The sequence below is a fragment of the Delphinapterus leucas genome, chromosome 4 (assembly GCF_059928025.1).
Source record: "Delphinapterus leucas isolate spDelLeu-1000000601 "Yukka" chromosome 4, BTC_Dleu_Yukka2, whole genome shotgun sequence".
NCBI lineage: Eukaryota > Metazoa > Chordata > Mammalia > Artiodactyla > Monodontidae > Delphinapterus > Delphinapterus leucas.
The window spans coordinates 52,995,738-53,008,460 of NC_143132.1; the positions used below are offsets into that span (position 1 = coordinate 52,995,738).

The 12,723-nt window shown below is 36.7% G+C and overlaps 1 protein-coding gene across 2 annotated transcripts in view; it reads right to left on the bottom strand.

The window, feature by feature from the left end:
• The window catches only part of CBLB (Cbl proto-oncogene B), a 214,259-nt gene that overhangs the window by 176,515 nt on the left and 25,021 nt on the right, over positions 1-12,723 (bottom strand). The window lies entirely within an intron of this gene.

Consider the following 12,723-nt stretch of genomic DNA (forward strand, 5'->3'; position numbering starts at 1 on the left):
AGTTTTGGCTGGGTGTGACAGAGATACAGAATAGTAGCAGCTTCCACTGATGTTCCTCTCCCTCTCACCTAAAAGTATAGCAACTCTAGTCTACGAGGTGGTGAATGACTGAGGCTCCTTTTTTCTTGGAGTTCGGCCATTCCTATGCCATTGCTCTCCTCCCCGTGGCCCAAGATGACTCATCACCACTGTAGTCAGCAGGGAGCAGGAAAAGGGGGGAAAGGAGGGCACGTGGCCTCCCTTTAAGGACATGATCTAGAAGCCTCACTTCTATTCACATCCAATAAGTCAGAACTTACTCACAAGGCCGCATCAGGTCCACTCGAGCCCAGGAAATACTCTTTACTATGGGTGGATTAAAATGGGGGAACATACAACGAGAGAAAGGAGCAAAATGAATTTTCAGAACACTTAACAGTCTTAAAAAGAGATGACAATGGAAACTACAAAATGATTTTCATTAGATATTAATTGAAGTTTCACTGAGTGAATTAAGCCAAATTAGAACACCTTTCCTTAAAGGAAAAAAAATATTAAGAGAGATGCCAAACTACGTTAAAGGTAGGATTGTATGAAATACTAAACATCTTTTAAAACTACCACCAAAATGGATATTTTCCCATTTTAGTTTCAAGCTCTTTTTAGCATAGGATAGAAAATACACAAATATGCATCAATAAGCTTAAATAACATTACTCTTGACCCCGGGGGCGAAATACCCTCTACCTTTCTTTCCGTGATAAATTTAGAAGCAAAAGATGATTATACATAAAACATAAATTGAAGTTTCTTAAATAAACTTTCTCATCTGAACACAACCTACGTGGATCTTTAAAAATAAGCAGCAGGTCTAAGGCATCTTAGCCCTGAGTCCAGAAAAGGTCAAAGGAAGTTTTACACCACTTTCTCCGGGCACATTTCAAGATCTCACCTACATCAGCAGTAATGAGGTAGTTCAAAAAGGTGAGAAAACATTTCAACCACAATGGAACAGAAGCTTCTAGGGAACTTCTATGCCAAATTTCTAGACCAGAAAATTTAACAGGAACAACGTGCTGCAATTCTTTTTAAGTTATAGTCTTCCTGCAAACAAAGAACAATTTAAGTAACAATCAATTTTTTTCTCCTATCCCCCCAATATAGTAACTGCTAAAGAGACATTGTAATATCCTCTAATGTAATGATAAAATAATGTTTTAAAACATCATTTTTAGAAAGCTCATGAAATATGCCTACTTCAGGAAACAGAGGTAACTTTTTCAATCTGGTTCTGGAGCTTATGACAAACTTTAGCATCAAATACTCAGGTGAAATAGATATAATGAATACTGTTTGTCTACACGGTTGTTTTCTCATAGTGAAGGCAGAAGATCAACTCCTACACGCAAAACTGCAGCTGTCTTCATGATATGGAAGATATCCTTCTAAAATCAAAATTCTCTATCTCTTTCTTCTCCATTTCTATGGGAATAAGACCCAATATCAGTAGTAATTCCTAACCCTGTGTCACTTCACAATTCTCCCAACTATCTTTAGGGTGAAACTAAATTCTAAAAAGAAAAATCCTTTCAAAGTTAGTTAGCATTTACTTTCGTTTAAAACTTCCTGTCACTTAGTCTAGCATAGTACATAAAAATTTTTAAGATACATTATTATGATTTTGGCAATATTTCTTCACATTTATTGATCGTCCCCCTGTAGGAGAAATTCCTGCTATTGGAAGCCATTACGAGAAGGGCAAATTATTTAGTACTGCTGAAAATTTAAATCAATGCAGCCCTAATAACAGTATTTGAAATGCTATCTTCAAATACTGACAGTTTTGACTTAAAGGGATATCTCGTTTCATATGTAATTATGTAGTTAGCACACCTGTAAACCCAAGAACCCTAACAATCAAATGTAGTTGACTTGCCTCCATTTTCACTGGAACACTTACTCAGGAATTCTACTGCTTTAGATGTTAAGAAACAAATAAGAGAGCAACAGTTTACAGTTACAATCTGTACTTTCTACACCTCCGCCATAATGCATTGTTGTCAACATCAAAACAACTTTTAAGACTGTCTGTGGTATGATCACTGTATAATTTGTCAAAAATCATGATGGGGAAAGCCTTCTAATAAAACCATTGAGGGCTTCCCTGGTGGTGCAGTGGTTAAGAATCCGCCTGCCAATGCAGGGGACATGGGTTCGAGCCCTGGTGCAGGAAGATCCCACATGCTGCGGAGCAACTAAGCCCGTGCGCCACAGCTACTGAGCCTGCGCTCTAGAGCCCATGAGCCACAACTACTGAGCCCGCGTGCCACAACTACTGGAGCCCACGCACCTAGAGCCCGTGCTCCGCAACAAGAGAAGCCACCACAGTGAGAAGCCTGTGCAGCACAATGAAGAGTAGCCCCCGCTCGCCACAACTAGAGAAAGCCCACGCGCAGCAAAAACACCCAGCACAGCCAAAAATAAATAAATAAATAAATAAATTTATTAAAAATAAATAAAGCCATTGAATACGTGTCCAAAATTGCCTAATAAGGTTGGCCCTTGTCTATATGACAGACATATAGATCCTTGTACTTCATTTCCTAGAGGAAGCAACATTTCCTATCAAAGGCTTTTCCTCCGTATGTAATACCTCCCCTGAATCAGCAATGCAAGGATCTGAATGTTTTTCTTCTGAGAGGGAATGTGATGGTAACCTTGATACAGCATTAATCATATGAAGCATCACATAATAATAAGAAAGATCAATCAGATCTTGATGAGAGACAGAGAGGACACAGATAAGAGTTACATTTTTTTTCTTTTAAGGAACCATCTCTGTCTCTAAAAGTTTGTTTCAAAACAAACAAGCAAACAACCCTGCAGTCTAAGATTAAATTTTAAAGTTGAAGTTATAAGACAGTAAAATATCTGATTATATCATTTCAGAGACAAAATCATGTTAGGGTAGCAAAGTAAGACACACACCTGCATATAATCAAACACTTATCTCAGGAGGAGCCTAATGGGAAGTGCAACGTCTACTGGACATTCAATTAGGGCACAATGAAGAAAACTCACCAAACTTAAAAGTCAAACTCTGTTCTCAAAATGTGGGTCGATTCCTTTAGGTGTTCACTGAGTGCCCAGTGTGCATATGGCATGTGGTCTAGTACAAAGCTAAAACAAGTGAAGCACCAAACGCACTAATCAGTAACACCAAACTTCAAAATGAACAGCTAACAGTGAATATCCAAAATGCAAAACGTAGTCATTTAAATATGAAATTGTATGGTACACTATTAATTTCCATTCTTTCTTTTCTTATTGATGTATGCTCTCCCCCTCCCCCTCATCAGAAACATAACCACGATCATGGTTGAAAAATCAGAAGAGAAAAAGAAAAGTACAAAAACGTAACCAAAATCACCAGGTTCCCACCCTGCTGAGATACCTAATACCTCGGAACCCCAACACAATATGCTTTCTCACACTCTCAGCTAGGTGTGACCTCCCACTCCTTTAAAATGTCTTCCATGACACTCTCGCCCTGCCTGTATCTAACTGCTACTCCTACATAACTCTCCACCCTAGTCTTCCCTGACCCCCAAGTCAGCTCAGGTGCCCTCCTGAGTCCGGAGGACCCTAAATGTCCCTCAACTAGATACAGTACATTGAAGAACCAAGACAGAACTCTGCTTCTCCATTACCAACTACCATGTTCTGACAAATAGTAAAAGCTTCTTCAAAAAACTCAAATTCTAGCACTCAATTATTCAGAAAATGCTTCAGGATTAAGAACTTCAATTATACCTTGAAAGATAGGTAACACACTTGGGAAAAGAAAGAAACCATCAGCAAACATTCAAAATACTAATTGGGTGGGAAAACCTATTTTAGATTGGGTAGGCAAATAAGACCCATCTAAGGAGGTGATACTTACACTTGGATCTTTGCCCCTCCTCTAAAAATGTGAAGACTCAGAGGAAGAGCTCTTCAGGAAGTGGAAGCAACTTGAAGAGGCAACAAAGTAGGAAAGATCTTGGCACAATCCAGGAATTGAAATCAGACAGTAAACCTGAAGTTTAAATGTTATTCAAGAGTAAGCAAGAGAGTAACATGATTTTCTTTTTAAACTGTTTCAAATTAAGAGAACCAAATAAACAAAGTTATAAAGAGGGAATACTGTATGAGATACTGAGTAATGGTTGGAGGTACAAGAATATGGTTCAGAAAAGTAGGAGGAAGCCAAAAAGCTAGTCAAAGTGTTTCAGGTTGATATACCTGGAAACAAGGAACCAGTAAAAACAAATATATATTAAAAAAATAATCTGGCATGATATAATTATTTTCTTAAAAGATGGCAATTCTTTCAAAAAGGTATAAAGTAACACTTGAATACTATTCATGTGTTTCATGAAGAGAGGGTGTGTGCCAAAGACCCCTGTATATATTCATAATATTATGTTCATTAACTTCAGAGTTATAACCAAGAAATTACCCCATAGTGCTTTTGTCACAGGGATTTTGAAATTTTATTTAATTTGCATTAAGAAGAAACATAACATGGATGCATCAGGTTCCAGTTTCATGCTTCTCAGTAAAACTTTTAAATATGCTAATTTTAAGCAGTAAAGTACAACAAATAATTAAATATGTGGAAAGTGGTTTCACTTGTAAATCTGATGTTTTTGTGCTATTTGGATCTATGCTAAAACAGATTCTGGACCCTGGTTCTAATTATGGATCAACAGGCAAAAAGAGTGGTGCATGTGGCTCCAAGGCCCTTTTCATCATTTCTAGAATGTCACATGAAAATATAATCCTCAACTGATTAAAAGAAATATTTCTGGACCATACAAGATTAACAAGCCCAATTTAATTCAATTTCTCCAGCTTAATAACTATTAAATTTCTCCTTCCATTACCAGAAAGAAAATAAAACTAGATAGAATAACAACAATAAAAACCAATGCCAAGGGCTTCCCTGGTGGCGCAGTGGCTAACAATCTGCCTGCCAATGCAAGGGACACAGGTTCGAGCCCTGGCCTGGGAAGATGTCACATGCCGCGGAGCAACTAAGCCCGTGTGCCACAACTACTGAGCCTGTGCTCTAGAGCCTGCAAGCCACAACTACTGAGCCCACGTGCCACAACTACTGAAGCCTGCGCACCTAGAGCCCATGCTCTACAACGAGAAGCCATGACAATGAGAAGCCCGCACACAGCAACAAAGAGTAGCCCATGCTCACCGCAACTAGAGAAAGCCCACGCGCAGCAAGGAAGACCCAACATAGCCAAAAATAAATAAATGTATTAAAAAAAAAACAAACAATGACAGCTCCTGTCCGAGTATAGGTTTAATGATGCCTGCAAGTTTCATAATGCTGCTTAAATAGCATATAGGTTGAGATTAGTGTACATTCACCCCTCATTCCTTTAATACACAGGTATTGAGTACCTACTATGTGTAGGAACTGGAGTAGGCACCAGGGAGAGAGTGGTGAAGAAAAGAAAGAACCTTATACATAGTTTATGATAGGATCTGGAAAGAACAGAATAGAGGACCATGACAGAAAATAATGTACAGAATAATTTAGAGTGATCAGTCAAGGAAGGCCTCTCTGAAGAAATGACATTTAAGTTACAATCTAAAGGATGAGCAAGAGTTAGACAGATAGTGGAAAACATTTCAGGCAGATGAAGCTGTGGATGTGGAGCTTCTACAGGTCTGAAAACACTGAAAAATGGTAAGTGGCCAGAGCAAAAAGACCTGAGGGAGACTGATTTGAGATGGGGCTAGAAAAGCAAAGGATGAAGAAATATAAAAGATAAACCACTCATATGAATAAACAGTGCTTTGCGTAGTGTTATTACTCAAGGTTATAGCCATCAGTTTCCATTCATTTCCACCAGATACTCTTGTATAATGAGAATAGATTTTGAGACCAGCTAATAAAAATGACAACTCATTCAGCATGATGGTTCTGGAGAACGTTCCAGACTCTTGCTTCAAGAAGAATAGTGAAAGCAGACCAAACACCTTTCTCTGGGACAAATAGGCTTATTAACTTCCATGACCAGTTAAAACTAAAGACAAAATTGGAAACTTTAATGCAAGATAAAAATTAGTGATTTTTACTCCTTTTACAACTAATTTGGCTTTCAAACACTCAGTAGGATATTTTCTTTCTGCTTATAACCGATATCGTTTTCTAAATAAGAAATGCTGCTAAGATCTGTTTTTGGTATTGTAAGTATATATGTTTGAGTTTAATTCTGATTTTTAAAAAAAGTAAGACACATTCTTAGGCATTTTCCTTACAATTCAAATAATTTTATTATTCATCAAAATTTCAAAAATCTGATATGTTTCTCTCTTAAATCTACTGACATCAGTAATGAACAACTCAGAGATAACTTTTCTTTTTAAATCTTGGAGCAGCATAAATTTTAAAATGAAAATTCCACGCTTTATATAAGTTTCCTCTGAAATAGTTAAACAATCACTAAAGACCAGTATCCCAAAAGAATTAGAACTTGATAATTAAGTGAAACCTTTCATTAAAAAAAAAAAAACTGAAAAGTTACTATTTTTCTAGATCTTAAGATTACCAGGTCCAGAATAAACTGGCTTCCTCAAATTATCCATTAAAATAGTCTTTCTGGTTTACTACTGATTTTTTCTCTTTTTTACCACAAAAGAGATCTTTAACTCTACTTCTTCATAAACTATATCAACCAAAACACCCTCATTGTACATTAAAATGAGCTCAAAAATTTGAAAACAAAACGTTAAGGACTGGGTTAACCTCTAATAATAAAAGAACAGACTACATAGGAAACATCAAGCCTAGAATGTCAGGACTCCGCACTTCTTTTACTGTATTGACTTCATCTGCAGAAATAGTTCTTAAAATTCCTTAGTATGCAATGGTACAGCAGACCTTCTGATGGTAATTTTCCAAGGCTTTCACTCAGAATCCAAGACACTATTTCCTACATAGTCGTACACAGTAGGTGGTACTATTCAGATAAGCAATGTTAAGTGCTACTTAAATCGACAAAACAGCTGAAGGAAGCATAAATATATTCCTAGCAATTGAAGAGAAACCAGGAGGTTAATATAACTAAATGGGAGGGGGGTGCTACATAATATTGATATCATGCTGTATTTACAACAAACTTTAGCACAAGATTCTCTATATAAATTAATTACAAACCCAAAATGAGAAGGAAACATAAAGGACTCGATCATGTTAAAAAACAAAACGAAACATATAATGTATGCAGTCTTTTTCAAAATTCTTATGTTTTCTCTAAGCGTATACCAATTAAAGAAAGCCACTTTTCAGTTTTAACTTTACTACTACCATATCAAGAGAGGCTCTACATTCTTCAGAAATGCTGTCCTCTTGAGAGGAAGTCATCTACTGGACCTTTCATTGGAAGCTTTTCTTACTCACCAACTGTGAATACTTGCTCTCCCCAGAGCTGGTGAGTTGTACACTTTGTAACATTTTACAACTGAAGGACAGTCTGCCTTCTGCATATCACTTGTTAACCTCTTTGAACTATCAGCACCAGCTCTTTATTTTTATTTTAATGGTGAGAAGCAAATGTTTATCCAAGATCTTCATATTATTTGTACAGATGAAAAGAAATAGGTAATTCTACAAAGAATAACCTAAAAAGGCATCATATATGAATTTATTTTCCTATACCATGAATAGCTCTAAAAACTAGCTTCAATCTAAAAAAAAAAACCTCTTTAGTCACATTTCACAGAAATTCTTTGTGAAAACTGAAGAACTGAATTTTGAATTATCTGTAACAACTACTTTCTCATAGTGAAGAAAATCTCCAGTAGAGCTATGGGAAATTAAAAATAATCACCATGGGGACCTCCCTGGTGGTCCAGTGGTTAAGACTTCGCCTTCCAATGCAGAAGGTGTGGGTTCGATCCCTGGTCAGGGAGCTAAGATCCCACGTGCCTCAGGGCCAAAACACCAAAACATAAAACAGAAGCAATATTGTAACAAATTCAATAAAGACTTTAAAAATGGTCCACATAAATAAATAAATAAAACAACCTGTTTTAAAAAATAATGATAATCACCGTGAAGAAAAATGAACATGAGCTTACTAAAAAAGGAGAGATAAGATATCAGTAGGAGTTTTAAAATGTTTAAACCAACTTAATTCTGAACCCCAACTAGGAATTTTAAATAATATTATTTAAAATTACATAGAAAAATAGTTTTATTCTAAGGCACACTGGGACCCAGAAAACTTTTCACACTCTTAAAAATATAACCTACTAATTCCCCATGAACTCTCAACTACATGCAGTAGATTCTGCTTCTGTCAAAGCTTCAATGACCTGTAGTGAATTGGAAACTTCCTAAAATAACATATAATTAAAATTCTTTACAGTAGTCTGAGATTGTAATACAGCAAATAAAGTCCCGTTCTCACCTTGTTTACTTGCCATCTGTCTCTTTCTTAAATGTCAAGTACTGAAAATACGAAAGAATTCTACTTATTTTACTCCCACATAAATGACAATTTACAATAAATGCATACTAAGAAGACATTAACTTGCTGTGGGAACGATGCCACACGTATAGCAGAGGAAGTAAATAAAGAGCAGTTACATAATGGAAAGTTGTCAGGGACAAAAGACATCCACACTGATCTTTAAATGTAATGGGTACTTTGGGTGACTAGAGGAAAATATTGTTTGCCTTTTGTGTCTCATCTACAAAACTTTTCCTTCCAACCATAAAGTCCTGCCAAAGATGTACTAGGACCACCATGTTGCACAACTTCCTGGAGTGCCATTTCTCTAAGGAGACAGTAAAAGGGTCAAGGCACATCTGCCTAGGCCACCTTCCCTCTGTCAATGGTTTCTGAAATCAGAAGACCCATTCAGATGCTACCAAAGACTTCCTCATCCCCGATCAAAAAGATCTACTGTGGTTATCTGTGTCTAAAACCACCTCCCTAGAAATGAAACGTAGATTTGGAAGTGTCCCCAATCTTGCCAAAATAAATAACATTAAATTTTATTATGTAAGAAGAACTATTAAGATAAATTGAAAAGAACAACTCAAGGAGGGAGGTTCCCAAATTAGTTTGGGGAGATATCATGAAGACATCACAGAGGCAACACGAAACAAAAAAGAGGATATAATCTTAAGGACCGGGTTTTGACCTCCACAGTTATAGGAAGAGGAAAATTATTTGGCAAAGATTTCCGGGCAGGTTTCAGCATTAAAATATGGCCTGAAAAATGGCTGGATCATGGCCAATCAAAATGGTAAAGTTGAGATTACTGACATCCCACACTAGTTAACTTACAAAAACACACAAAACCACCCCCACCTTGGTTTAGTGAGTCAAAACAAACTGCTGACAAATCCTCACAGCTATGTGAGGGGGCGTAACAATGATACACAGTGAGAACACACATGTCTCTGTTTTCCTTTAAAGTCTGTTTCTAAGTCTGCATGGTTGATGTAAGAGAACAGCAATTCCTTTCTTTAAAAGTCCTGTCTACATATTCAAAATGTCTCAGATGTCCCTCAGAGCTGGTATGCTCGTGCCCCGCCCCTCCAAAAAAAGTTAAAAAAGCTTTCAGCTTTACAGCAAGAATACCAGATCTAACTGTCCAACCCTGTCTTTTAAAAGGGAAGAAAAAAAGATGGCAGTTAAGGAAATACACAAATACCAAAAAAAAAAAAAAAAATCTTAGCTCAAAATTGAAAACGAATTTTCAAGTTTGAAAATCCTTATCTGTAACAGGGAACTCCATCAGTAACAACACAAGATGATCACCATAATAAGATGTTTTTTCATTTGTGCACACGTATTTATACACTCCCTGAAGAGTCATGAAACGATATAATGACGATCTGCTGCACAGAAAGTAATGAAGACGATGAAGCACTTCTGTCAATAATATATACCAAACGAAACTGGACTATTCATGTCGAAAGCATAGTTTTGGAGGATTCCCCAGTTGCTGAAAAGTTCTGTGCATTCAGGGTCATAAATACAACACAGCATAAAAACAAAAGCAGTCTTTGAAGAAATGTTAAAACAAGAGGAAGTGAAAACATTCAGAAGAGCTCAGATGGAAAACTAGTATGTCAATAGGAAAGCTGCAAAATATGTTCACTGCCATGTGTGGTTTGTAGGAACAGGCAGCATGGTGGCACTATGAGTTTTTCAGGGGGTTATTTCATAGGTACGAAGGGTAGCCATAAGGACACTCCATTAAAGTGATTCCAAATCGGAGTAATTTCACCAACTTTATCCAGAAATGTCACTACATTAAGGATATTCTGCATACACAAAGAATTAAAAATTGGGAATTCCCTGGCGGGCCAGTGGTTAGGACTCCACGCTTCCACTGCAAGGTGCACGCATTCAATCCCTGGTCGGGGAACTAAGATCCCACAGGCCAGCCAAAAAAAAAAAAATTAAGAATTCCTGTAAAATATAACCATTCTATGATAAATCATAGTGGTATTACTGTGCTTATGGACATTTTTTTCCTTCTAAAATCAATGGCACTTATTCTCAAATCTGAAAAAGTTGATATTCAGAGTTTATCTACAAATTCTAAAAGCTAATAAGCCTTTGGACACTTCACCAGACACTTTCCCATGTAACACTTTCATTTTCTCGTGTTTCTAGGCCCTAGTAGCTCCTAAACGAGGAATAAATCAGAATTTTCAAATAATCCTACAGTAATTCTAGAGGAACAATCCTATATTCTCGTGAGTGTTGGCCACCTCTGAAGCACTGCTCTTGACACTGTGGGAGATACAAAGAAGTGATTTTTGCCTTTAAACAACGTATAATGAGACATTTAAAAATGACCTGTCTTATCACCATTTTAAGAAGATGGCAATATCTGACAATATACAGTTGGTTAAGGGTCACAAGAAAGGTCTTGATAAATGTCAGAGGGAAAAGAGATATTTTGGCTGGAGTGATCAGAAAATGCTGAAATAACATATGAATGGAGCAGAGTGGGAGCTTCAGCTATACCAATAATAGGAAAGAGGGTCTGCTAAATGGGGAGGAGGGGACATGGGAAGATGAAGGGGAAATGGCAGGCTAAAAGGTTGGCATGCAAAGGTAAATTCTAAGGATAGTGATTAGGTCAATCTGAAAAGAATATAAAAAAGAATTTCATTCCTTCTTTTCCAACAAAATTCTTCCAAAAGCCTTTCAGAAACTTATCTGTCTTGGGATCCTTTAAAATGACTTACAACTGGGAGTGGTCACCTACCTACAGTGGTGATAAAGGAAGCTTAGAAAAATGAAAAGAGTTCCGAACAGATCTGGGCTTTCTAGCCTCACCTGTGCCATTTCAATGATCCGAGGTGACTGTATACATAAAATGAGATGATTTGACTTGGGGATTTTAAGAGCAGGCAGGACAGCAGAAACAGCTAGGGTACTTTTAAAAACGTGGAAACTCACATCCCAACTGGTAAAGGCAGAGGTATTGTAGGAAGTCAGGGACCTATACTTAACCATTCTAGAGGGTTAGAACGCATCATTTGGTCCATGGGCTATGTGCAGAAGCCCTTAGATTAGATGATTGTCAAAGACATTAATGACATATTTTGTGTACCTTGTGTTTAAAAAAAAAATACAAAAAAAAACCTACAAAAGTTTAAATTTATCACACTTTAAAATTATATACAAATTAAATACATCATACTGACACAAGATAGAAAATAGGGGTCTAATAAAGATTTAGCTCTCAATCATTGACTCCCTGCCATTAACATTTTATTGTCCTCAGAAGATCACAATGATCAGTAATTCATAAAGCATCACTAGCAGAACAGAATAGAAAATCAACAGGAAGAAAATGTTTACGTTAAAAATGCCAAGTTTCTAAGACTGCCATAGAAGATTATATCAATAATGCAGGGGTCAGTAACCTTTTTCAATAAAGGCTCACATAGTAAATATTTTCAGCTTTGTGGGCCATATAGTCTCTGTGGCGACTACTGACGTCTGTCACTGTGGCCACAGAAAGACATGTCCAAGTACCACTGAAATTTTATTTACAGAAAGAAGCACAGGCTGGGTCTGGCTTACAGGCTGCAGTTTACCAAATTCTGGTAAAGTGGGTGAAAGATTGTGATAAATTACCAACTTTACGACTTCAGTTGCTTTATAAAAACAAAATTTTTACATATCCAACTCTGTGGAGAATAAACTAAAATTAGAATTATACAGGGGAAAAAAAAAATCACAAAAAATTTGGTAAGGAGAATTCTCTGTTTCTTAGGACTTGAATCCGTGCAAACCTACTTTAATCAGATAAATGAGACCCGGCCGACAAGAATAGAGATCTTTAGTCAAATTAAATTTTTCTCGAAAAGAATAAACTTGACAGCTCCACATGCTGTTACAACCATAGAAAATCAATATACCCCATAAAAAACCTTTAGAACAAAAACTGAAATGTTCGCAGTATCTGCAAGATGAGTTAAATTTTATTTTCGTTAATATATCTCAGCAAGGAAATACTTAGGTAACCTCTCCCATTTCCTCAAAGGAAAAGACTTTGCTCACCTGGAGAAATTAAAAGTTTTAAAACTCTCTCTCTCAAACACACATGTAAATACAACAAAAAAGCATGTTTCAGATAAACAGTCCTGAACTTAATATAAGCTGTCTTGCAAAAAAAACAAAAGTTCCTTTTACTGAC